Here is a 10190-nt window from a genome sequence, read left to right as displayed (position 1 = left end):
CTGAAGGCCGGGCATCTGGTCATAGCCCAGCTCCCAAATCCCCACCCTTCTCTAGGCTTCTGTCTATTGTCTGACAATCAGAAGCACTGAGTCAAAGACAACCCCTAAGCTCTGCCAATCTATGATTCCACTTTTGTTCTCTCTTCAATGCACAATCCTCCAAGACAAGCTATTTGTGGAGACAACTTCATTGGGATTAGTAAGATAAAGAGCATTGGCCCTTGCTGATGGCCTCATTCAGAAAAGCAGCATCTATATACAAGGCTTCCAGAACAGCTCAGGAGCAGATGAAAGTGTAAAAACCTGGTGACTGTTCTCACGTGTAGTGCCAGCTGCTACTGCTGGAAGCACGTTCGTGTCTCTGCCAGACACCACCTGAAACCCAGCAACCACTCACACCTGTACTTCACTCCCCCACTGTTCTTTCACTTATCCTACAAGCAATTGTTGAGCACCTACACAAAGCCAGGAGCCAACAAAACAAAAGCAAATAAAACACAGGGTTTGTCTTATGAAAATTTCAGTCTGGAAGAGGAGATTGGACAGTCCCTGAAGACACAGGAATTTTGGAAGGACACAGTGTCGTTGCCATTGGAGGCCAGTAGATAAAGGGGTTTGGGAGTTCCAGGGAGAAAGGATTCGAGTTGAAGCCCTAACCTTTGATGTGTTGGTGTTAGGAGGTGGAGCCTTCAGGAGGTAATTAGGTTTAGATGAGGTCAGGAGGGTAGGGCCTCTGTGATGGGATGGGTGCTCTTATAAGAGGAAGCAACACCAGAGCATCCTGTCTCAGTCATGAGAGGACGCGGTGAGAGGGAAGTCACTTGCAAGTCAGGAACAGGGTCTTCACTGAGGACCAGGTCTGCTCGTGCCTTATCTCAGACTTCCAGTCTCCAGAACTGTGAGAAAGAAATGTCTGTTGTTTAAGCCACCCCGTCTGTAGAGTTTGTTTGGCAGCCCAAGCTGATGGATACAGGAGGCTCTAAGAGGCAACAAATGAGAACCTGGATGAAGAGGCATGTCAAAGAGGTGAGAGGTGACAGGGTGGGTATCTTTAAAGGACTGGCCCAAGCAGTTCCATGTCCATAGTGTTCCCAGAGCAGTTTTCCTAAGACAGGCTTAGCAGGTACAGGAATCCCCACCTGACAGACTGGGAAGCTAAACCTCTAAAAGTTCCTTTCCAGGGTCACATGGCTGATAAAGGGGAGAGTAAGAACAAGACTAAACACTGCCTGGCCCCAGCCTAGAATTTGTCCTCTCCTACCAGGTCTGTCTGTGTGATAGACGTGTTTCAAGCCTAGGTTCCAATCAGAGCATAGCTTGGAAAGTGGCAGTATAGCCTGGTCATTAGGCTGAGTTCAAACCCTAGCTCTGCAGTTGACCAGCTGTGTGGTCCCAGTGAAGTGATTTAACCTTTCTGAGCTTTAGTTCCCACACTAGTAAAACCTCCATGATAGAATCTTCTTCACACAGTTGCTATGAGGAAGAAATGAGCCAATGCATGGAACTGAGAAGTGTTGGGCTTACAGAAAGTGTTCAACTAGTGTTAGTGATTAGCTCAGTGTGGGGACACAAGGAAAGCCAAGGGTCTCAGAAATGGCCAACAGGAAAGTGAAAACCTTCTGTCTGAACCAGGGTTAATGGGTGTTAGAGGGTTCTCTTTTTGCTGCTCCACACCAGCATGTGGAATCAGAGTCTCCTGACCAGGGATCAAACCCAAGACCCCTGCATTAGAAGTGCACAGTCTTAACCCCAGGGAAGTCCCAGAAGGTTCTCTTCTGAAGCTACTTATGTCCACACTCCAACTCTCCTGGGAGAAATCCTATTTGGGGAGATCTGACAATAAAGTCAAACCAGGAGAAAACAAATAGTGCATTCAGATCCTCTGAGCAGGGACAGATGCCATTAGGGCCTGGTGAGCAAAGCTCAGCGGCAGAACTAGGTTCAGGAGCTGGACTTCCAAGCAGTCTTCTAGGCTAGGGAATCTCAAGCTTTTTGACTACAACCCACAGAATGGAACATTGCACACGGCAACCCGGTACACGTAGATATCGATATATAGGTATACATATACCAGGGTTTCTTGAGGGTTTGAGTTGAATAATTTATTCCTAAGGGAGTGGGGAGAGGGCTCTCTTGTGAACTGTAGGATACTTAGCAGCATCCCTGGCCTCTACCTGCTCAATGTCGGAAGCATTTCCTGTCCCGCTTTAGTTGTGACGATCAAAACTGTCTCCAGACATCTCCAAACGTCTCCTTGGGAGACAAAATTGTCCACGGCTGAAAACCACTGAGGCATACAGATATAAGGAATATAAGTTTCATAAAGTTTATACTTGCTTTGTACTGTTTCTCATTTTGTATTATTAATTAGATGGTCACTTAAAATAATGCTAACTGTGGCCCACTAACTCAATTTCACATGCAAGAGATGTGGTTTAAGGAATGCTGTTCCAGGTGAGGGTTTCTACTTATCTCAGACCAGAAACTCAGTTGTAACTGTTTTCCAACGTCCCCTGTCCTTCCTGGAGAAGAACCTTTGCTAAGAATTGGGAAGATGTTTGGGTTGGGAAAGTTTTATATCATCTTAGGACCCCTATCCTACCCTCTGTAAAATGGGTGTCAAATGCCTACCTCAAAGGCTTGGGTGGATGGTAATGAGATAATCCCCAGAATAATCACTGCTGCTGCTACTGCTGCTAAGTCGCTTCAGTCGTGTCCAACTCTGTGCGACCCCATAGACAGCAGCCCACCAGGCTCCCCTGTCCCTGGGATTCTCCAGGCAAGAACACTGGAGTGGGTACCTCTGAGCAATTGCTACGTGCTAGGCACTACACTTGGGGGTTTACACACATGCTCATTTAATTCTCATAACATGCTATGAACAAGGTTACCATTACTTTGTAGATAAGGAAACTGAAGCATGAAGAGGCTAACTTGCCTAAAGATACAGATTTTAGAAGATGTGGTGGTTTTAAAAAAAACTTCTACAGCTTCTTCTTATTAAGAGGCAAATAGAATGCAGGGTCCTAGTGACCCTGTAGGACTTCCAAAGTCCTGTAACATAATTCAGTTTCCCCATGTCTTGCTCTCTTGGGATGCTTGCTCTTGGAACCCACCTGTCATTTTATGAGGAACCCTAGGCCACTTCAAGGGGCCACAGTAGATGTTCTTGCCAGCTGAGGTCTCGGCCAACAGCCAGCCTCAACCACCAGGCGTGTTAAGTTACCCTTGAGTAAGAATCACCCAGCTGAGCTCAATCAACTCCCAGAATCATGATAGATAACAATTAATGACTCACTGTTCTGTATCACCAAGTTTATTTTATAGTAACAGATAACTAGTAAGGAAGGGAGGACCTAAGATTTCTACATGGACAGTTTGATCCTGGAACCCACACTCATAACCATTACCCCTAGCACCAGCAAATGCCCGTGATATGTTCATTCTGACACAGCTAAGGGAATGCTGGGCAAGATTTAACTTACAAAGGAGACAGAGGGCACAATAAAGGAATAGAGAATCTGGGCAGGAAGCATTTGTACTTTGTGGTTTGAGTTCCCCCCTCACCCAGCTTTACTAAGATGTAATTGAAGAGTAAAAATTGAATAAGGTGTATACATGATGTTATAAGTATACACTATGACATGATCACCACAATCAAGTTAATCAACATATCTATCACCTTATCTATCACCTCACACGTTACCTTTTTGTGTGTGACAAGAATATTTACTATTAGCAGATTTCATCTATACAATACAGTATCATTAACTAGAGTTAACCATCATGTACATTAGATCTTCAGAACTTACTCATCCCTTATAACTGAAACTTTGTACCCTTTGACCAACATCCCCCCATTTCTCATACCTCTCAGCCCCTGGCAACTACCATTCTACTCTGTGTATATAAACTCAATGTTTTTAGCTGGTCAGACTCAGGGAGTAAGAGAACTGCTGCTGCTGCTAAGTCGCTTCAGTTGTGTCCGACTCTGTGCGACCCCATAGACGGCAGCCCACCAGGCTCCCCAGTCTCTGGGATTCTCCAGGCAAGAACACTGGAGTGGGTTGCCATTTCCTTCTCCAATGCGTGAAAGGAAGCCGCTCAGTCGTGTCCGACTCTTCGCGACCCCATGGACTGCAGCCTACCAGGCTCCGTCCATGGGATTTTCCAGGCAAGAGTACTGGAGTGGGGGTGCCATTGCCTTCTCCGAAGAGAATTACTCCCACAAATGTAACACAGACCCACGGCTACCACCTCTGGCCTCTTCCGGCTGATTTAGTATATGTAAGTAAAGCCCGGTAATCTGCATTTTTCGCAAATGATTCCACTGGTGGGTAGACCACATTTGGAGAAGCACACAAACCCTGTCAGGAAAAGGATTAGGTTTTACTCCCCTTCCACATACACCAGAGTCGACTGTTTTCCAGGACCTGCTTGGGTAAACACCGAGTTGGCCATCTGCCTTAAGCCTAGGTGGCTTCAGAGAAACGAAGTTTCTCCTCTGATCTTTCTGTCCCAAGTTGTTGACCTCCCACCCCTGCCTCCGGCGAGTAAGAAGCCAGCGGCGTGTAAAGGAGGGGGGCGGGGGAAAGGACGGTGTTGTAACAAGCTTGGGGAGCCAGTTCCCAGAAATCACACAGCAGTTGTTACCATGTCTTTTAAGTCACACCAAGAGGTTTCAATTTCCTTCTCTAGTAGGCTCATAAATAAGTGGCATAAGATTTCTGTTTTCTGCCGCTGCCAGGAGTTGGCGACCGCTGTTCAGTAGCGGGGGGCTCAGTGCGCGCCGAGGTGCACTGGGCTCTCCTGCGGGGCTGGCGCCGCCGCGTCTCCAGCTGCGCACATCAGGGATGAAGCCTCCCGGGACCGCTCCTAGCCTCCCAGAGTCGGGCTTCCTTCCTGTGTACGTGCAGAGACTGGGAAACAGTACTTTAGACACTGCAGTGACCGACACCGCTCCAGGGCTCCTTCTCCGGAGCAGGTGCTGGGAGCGGGACAAGCTCTGCGGTGAGGCAGACCCGGGCGCCACCTGTCGTCCAGCGCGCCTAAGCGAGAGGAGTGTGAAGGCATGAAATTGCTTTGCAATTCCCTGACCTCCCCAACTAACAGGTCAAAGAGAGGGAAAGTGCACCAAACACTGAGTGAATTTACTGAACTTCCTCTCTGTACCAGACAGGTAAGTCTACATCTGAGTCTCTTTTGGAGAACTCTGGGAATAGTGAGGAAGATCAAACTAAGATTGCATTTTTCTACCTGAGTATACAGATGTGCCAGGGACTTCACAGAAATGTGGGATCGATGTGGGGCATCTCCTGAAGCACCAATTTTATGGGGTGAGACATGTATTAAAACATTTTAAATATAAAACTAGAATCTTAAAAACCGAGGGATTTGAAAGAAATTTTCCTCTCCCTATGCTATGCTCAGTTGTGCCCAACTCTTTGAGACCCCATGGACTGTAGTCCGCCAGACCCCTCTGTCCATGGGATTCTCCAAACAAGAATACTGGAGTGGGTTGTCATTTCCTCCTCCAGGAGATTTCCTGACCCAGGGGTGGAACCCACGTCACTTGAATCTCCTGCATTGGCAGGCAGATTCTTTACCACTGAGCCACCGAGAAACCTTGAAATTGTGCTCCCCAGACATTCCAGATTCTGCTTTTCCTCTCTCCTGCCGGTAGAGAGATTTTGATGGGTAAGCCTGAAAAGCTCTAGATTAAGAAACAGGTGCTGTTGAAGAAGCAGTAGAAGGTGCAGTTAGATAGGCTTGGACTCCATGGAGGCCTCCAGGCAGGAGGTGAAGCCCTGGTGTCCAGGAAAACTGCTGAAGCAGGGGAGCTGCAGCCCACCAGAAGGATTTGGAAAGGGACTGGGGATAGTGGGGTCAGGGAGGACATTCCTAGAGAGAGAGATAGCAAGAACAAGACCTAGCTGGTGGCCACTGTGTCAGTGGAAAAATGGGCCATTTGGCTGGGGTTCTGTGGGCTTTTGAAAGCCCAGCAGGAAATATTTTTTAAACTGATAATCTAGTGAGAATGTGAAGACAAGGCAACCTCATGCAGTACTAGGGCGTGGTCTTAGTGAAGGTGTGTTGGAAGGCAGTTTGGCAATATCTGTAACATTTTAAGGGAATGTTCCTTCAACAGAGCACTTGTAGGCTTGTGACCCACAGGGAGACTCTTACAAGCCCACAGGGATGTACAAGGATGTTTACTGCAGCTTTGTCTGGGGAAGGGGTAAAATGGAAACTATGTAACTGTCCATCCAGAGAAAAATGCTTAAATAGATTATGCACAGTCCAGCTATGAAATGCAGTGTGATGGTTAGAAGGAATCCAGTCACTGGCTGTATACTGACATAGAAAATCTCTAAAATGAGGTGGACACTATGGAAAGGGCAGATTACCTAACCATACATACAGTTTCACTCCATTTACGTACATTTTAAAGCTATATATTTGTGTGTGTAACTCTCAACAGGAAATGGGAATGAGCGTATGTACTAGAAAGAAAAAAGAACAGAGAAAGGTTTTTCTTTTTAATTGTATATTCCCTGTTTGGCTTTTTTTGTATACAGGACATATATATATATATATATATATATATACACACACACACACACACACACACACACACACATTCCTAAAGTGCTCTAAGGTTTTTTGGTTGGTTTTTTTTTTTTTTAATTGCAGTCAAATACACATCACATAGGGCTTCCATGGTGGCTTAACGAGTAAAGAATCCGTCTGCAGTGCAGGAGACCAGGGTTCGATCCCTGGGTTGGGAAGATTCCCTGGAGAAGGGCATGGTTACCTTCTCCACCTCTCCAGCATTCTTGCCTGGAGAATTCCATGGACTGTATAATCCATGGGGTTGCAAAGAGTCAGACACAACTGAGTGACTTTCACTTCACTCACCCATAAGATTTACTGTCATACCCATTTTTAAATGTGTAATTCAGTGGAGTTAAATATATTCATTGTTGTATACCAATCTCCAGAATCATCTTGCAAAACTGAAGCTCTGTACCCATTAAACAGCTCCTTATCCACCCCCCACCTCCCTGCCCTGCCCCGTCAACCACCATTCTGTTTTCTGTTTGTATGAGTTTGACCAGTCTAGACACCTCACGTACAGTATGTCTTTTTGCAATTGGCTTATTTAACCTAACATAATATTCATCTATGTTGTAACATATGTCAGTTTCCTTTCTTTTTAGGGATAAATAATATTCCATTGTATGTATATACCACAGTTTGTTTATCCATTTATTCTCTGATGGACATGTAGGTTCCATCTTTTGGCTTTTGTGAATAATGCTGCTATGAACATGGGTGTATAAATACCTCTTCAAGACTCAGATTTCAATTCTTTTAGATATTTATCCAAAAATGGAATTGCTGAATCATCTGATAATTCTAATTTTTAAGGAACTAACATATTGTTTTCCATAGCAACTGCACCATTTGACATCGGCACTAACAGTGCCCAAGTATTCCAGTTTCTCCAAATCTTCAACAGTTGTTATTTTGTTTTTTTTTTTAATAGTAACCATCTAAATAGATATGAGATAGTATCTCATTGTGGTTTTTTAAGATTTTTTTTTAATGGACCATTTTAAAAATCTTTATTGAGTTTATTACAATATTGCTTCTGTTTTTTATGTTCTGGTTTTTTTGGCTGGGAGGCTTGTAGGATCTTAGCTCCCCCAACAGGGATTGAACCTGCACCCTCTGCATTGGAAGGCAAAGTCTTAACCACTTGACCTCCAGGGAAGACCCTCTCACTGTGGTTTTGGCTTGCATTTTCCTAATGGTTAGTGATATTCAGCATCTTTTACATGCCTGTTGGAAGTCCTTTGCCCATTTTTAAATTAAATTATTTCTTTTTTATGGTTGAATTTCAAGTAAGTATTTAAGCCAGTTTTATTGGGTATCAGTTCAGTTCAGTCGCTCAGTCGTGTCTGACTCCTTGCGACCCCGTGAATTGCAGCATGCCAGGCCTCCCTGTCCATCACCAACTCCTGAAGTTCACTCAGACTCACGTCCATCGAGTCAGTGATGCCATCCAGCCATCTCATCCTCTGTCGTCCCCTTCTCCTCCTGCCCCCAATCCCTTCCAGCATCAGAGTCTTTTCCAATGAGTCAACTCTTCGCATGAGGTAGCCAAAGTACTGGAGTTTCAGCTTTAGCATCATTCCTTCCAAAGAAATCCCAGGGCTGATCTCCTTCAGAATGGACTGGTTGGATCTCCTTGCAGTCCAAGGGACTCTCAAGAGTCTTCTCCAACACCACAGTTCAAAAACATCAATTCAAAAATAAAACAAAAACAAAAACATCAATTCTTCAGCGCTCAGCTTCCTTCACAGTCCAACTCTCACATCCATACATGACCACTGGAAAAACCATAGCCTTGACTAGACGGACCTTTGTTGGCAAAGTATTAGCTCTGCTTTTCAATATGCTGTCTAGGTTGGTCATAACTTTCCTTCTAAGGAGTAAGCGTCTTTTAATTTCATGGCTGCAGTCACCATCTGCAGTGATTTTGGAGCCCCCCCAAAATAAAGTCTGACACTGTTTCCACTTTTCCCCATCTATTTCCCATGAAGTGATGGGACCAGATGCCATGATCTTCGTTTTCTGAATGTTGAGCTTTAAGCCAACTTTTTCACTCTCCTTTTTCACTTTCATCAAGAGGCTTTTTAGTTCCTCTTCACTTTCTGCCATAAGGGTGGTGTCATCTGCATATCTGAGGTTATTGATATTTCTCCCAGCAATCTTGATTCCAGCTTGTGCTTCTTCCAGCCCAGCATTTCTCATGATGTACTCTGCATAGAAGTTAAATAAGCAGGATGACAATATACAGCCTTGACGTACTCCTTTTCCTATTTGGAACCAGTCTGTTGTTCCATGTCCGGTTCTAACTGTTGCTTCCTGACCTGCATACAAATTTCTCAAGAGGCAGGTCAGGTTGTCTGGTATTCCCATCTCTTTCAGAATTTTCCACAGTTTATTGTGATTCACGCAGTCAAAGGCTTTGGCATAGTCAATAAAGCAGAAATAGATGTTTTTCTGGAACTCTCTTGCTTTTTTGATGATCCAGTGGTTGTTGGCAATTTGATCTCTGGTTCCTCTGCCTTTTCTAAAACCAGCTTGAACATCTGCAAGTTCACGGTTCACGTATTGCTGAAGCCTGGCCTGGAGAATTTTGAGCATTACTTTACTAGCGTGTGAGATGAGTGCAATTGTGTGGTAGTTTGAGCATTCTTTGGCATTACCTTTCTTTGGGATTGGAATGAAAACTCACTTTTTCCAGTCCTGTGGCCACTGCTGAGTTTTCCAAATTTGCTGGCATATTGAGTGCAGCACTAAAATAAAACTCTTGGAGATAAACTAGGAGTTTGTGATTAACATATACACACTACTATGTATAAAATGGCAACCCACTCCAGTGTTCTTGCCTGGAGGATCCCAGGGATGGTGGGGCCTGGTGGGCTGCCGTCTATGGGGTCGCACAGAGTCAGACACAACTGAAGTGACTTAGCAGCAGCAGCAGCAGCAGCAGCAGCACCCTCACCCTAGGAGAAGGCAATGGCACCCCACTCCAGTACTCTTGCCTGGAAAATCCCATAGGCGGAGGAGCCTGGTAGGCTGCAATCCATGGGGTTGCAAAGAGTCGGACACGACTAAGTGACTTCACTTTCACTTTTCACTTTCATGCATTGGAGAAGGAAATGGCAACCCACTCCAGTGTTCTTGCCTGGAGAATCCCAGAGACTGGGGAGCCTGGTGGGCTGCCATCTATGGGGTCGCAGAGAGTCAGACACAACTGAAGCAACTTAGCAGCAGCATGTATAAAATAGATAACAGGAACCTACTGTATACCACAGGGAACTATATTCAGTGTCTTCAAATAACCTATAATGCCATGGAATCTGAAAAATACATATATAGTTTACTCACTTTGCTGTACACCTGAATCTAATACAACATTGTAAATTAACTATACTTCAATTTTTTTTTAGTAGTTTAAAAATCTTTTTAGACTTACTCTCTTTTTTAGTGTATGGTTTGATAAATTTTGACAACTGTATGCATTTGTGTGACCAATACTGAAATCAAGATCTAGATGTCAACACCTCCAAATTTCACTCATGCCTGTATGTAGCCACTCTCCTCCCACTTTCAGT

At 44.8% G+C, this 10190-nt stretch overlaps 1 protein-coding gene across 4 annotated transcripts in view; it reads left to right on the top strand.

The window, feature by feature from the left end:
• The first annotated feature begins 795 nt into the window (after window positions 1–795).
• The window catches only part of TTC1 (tetratricopeptide repeat domain 1), an 80792-nt gene continuing 71397 nt past the window's right edge, over window positions 796–10190 (top strand). For 2 of the 4 annotated variants that reach the window (XM_006073443.4, XM_044947379.2), the window contains exon 1: window positions 798–1026. The gene's annotated coding sequence lies outside the window, so the exon portion shown is untranslated. Of the gene's footprint in view, window positions 1027–10190 lie in introns of all 4 variants that reach the window. The other 2 variants (XM_044947380.2, XM_025292308.3) reach the window with 2 other exon arrangements.

Source organism: Bubalus bubalis, chromosome 9, assembly GCF_019923935.1.
Source record: "Bubalus bubalis isolate 160015118507 breed Murrah chromosome 9, NDDB_SH_1, whole genome shotgun sequence".
Classification (NCBI taxonomy): domain Eukaryota; kingdom Metazoa; phylum Chordata; class Mammalia; order Artiodactyla; family Bovidae; genus Bubalus; species Bubalus bubalis.
Note: the sequence above shows the minus strand (reverse complement) of the source record. Positions and strands in the feature narration are given on the sequence as shown.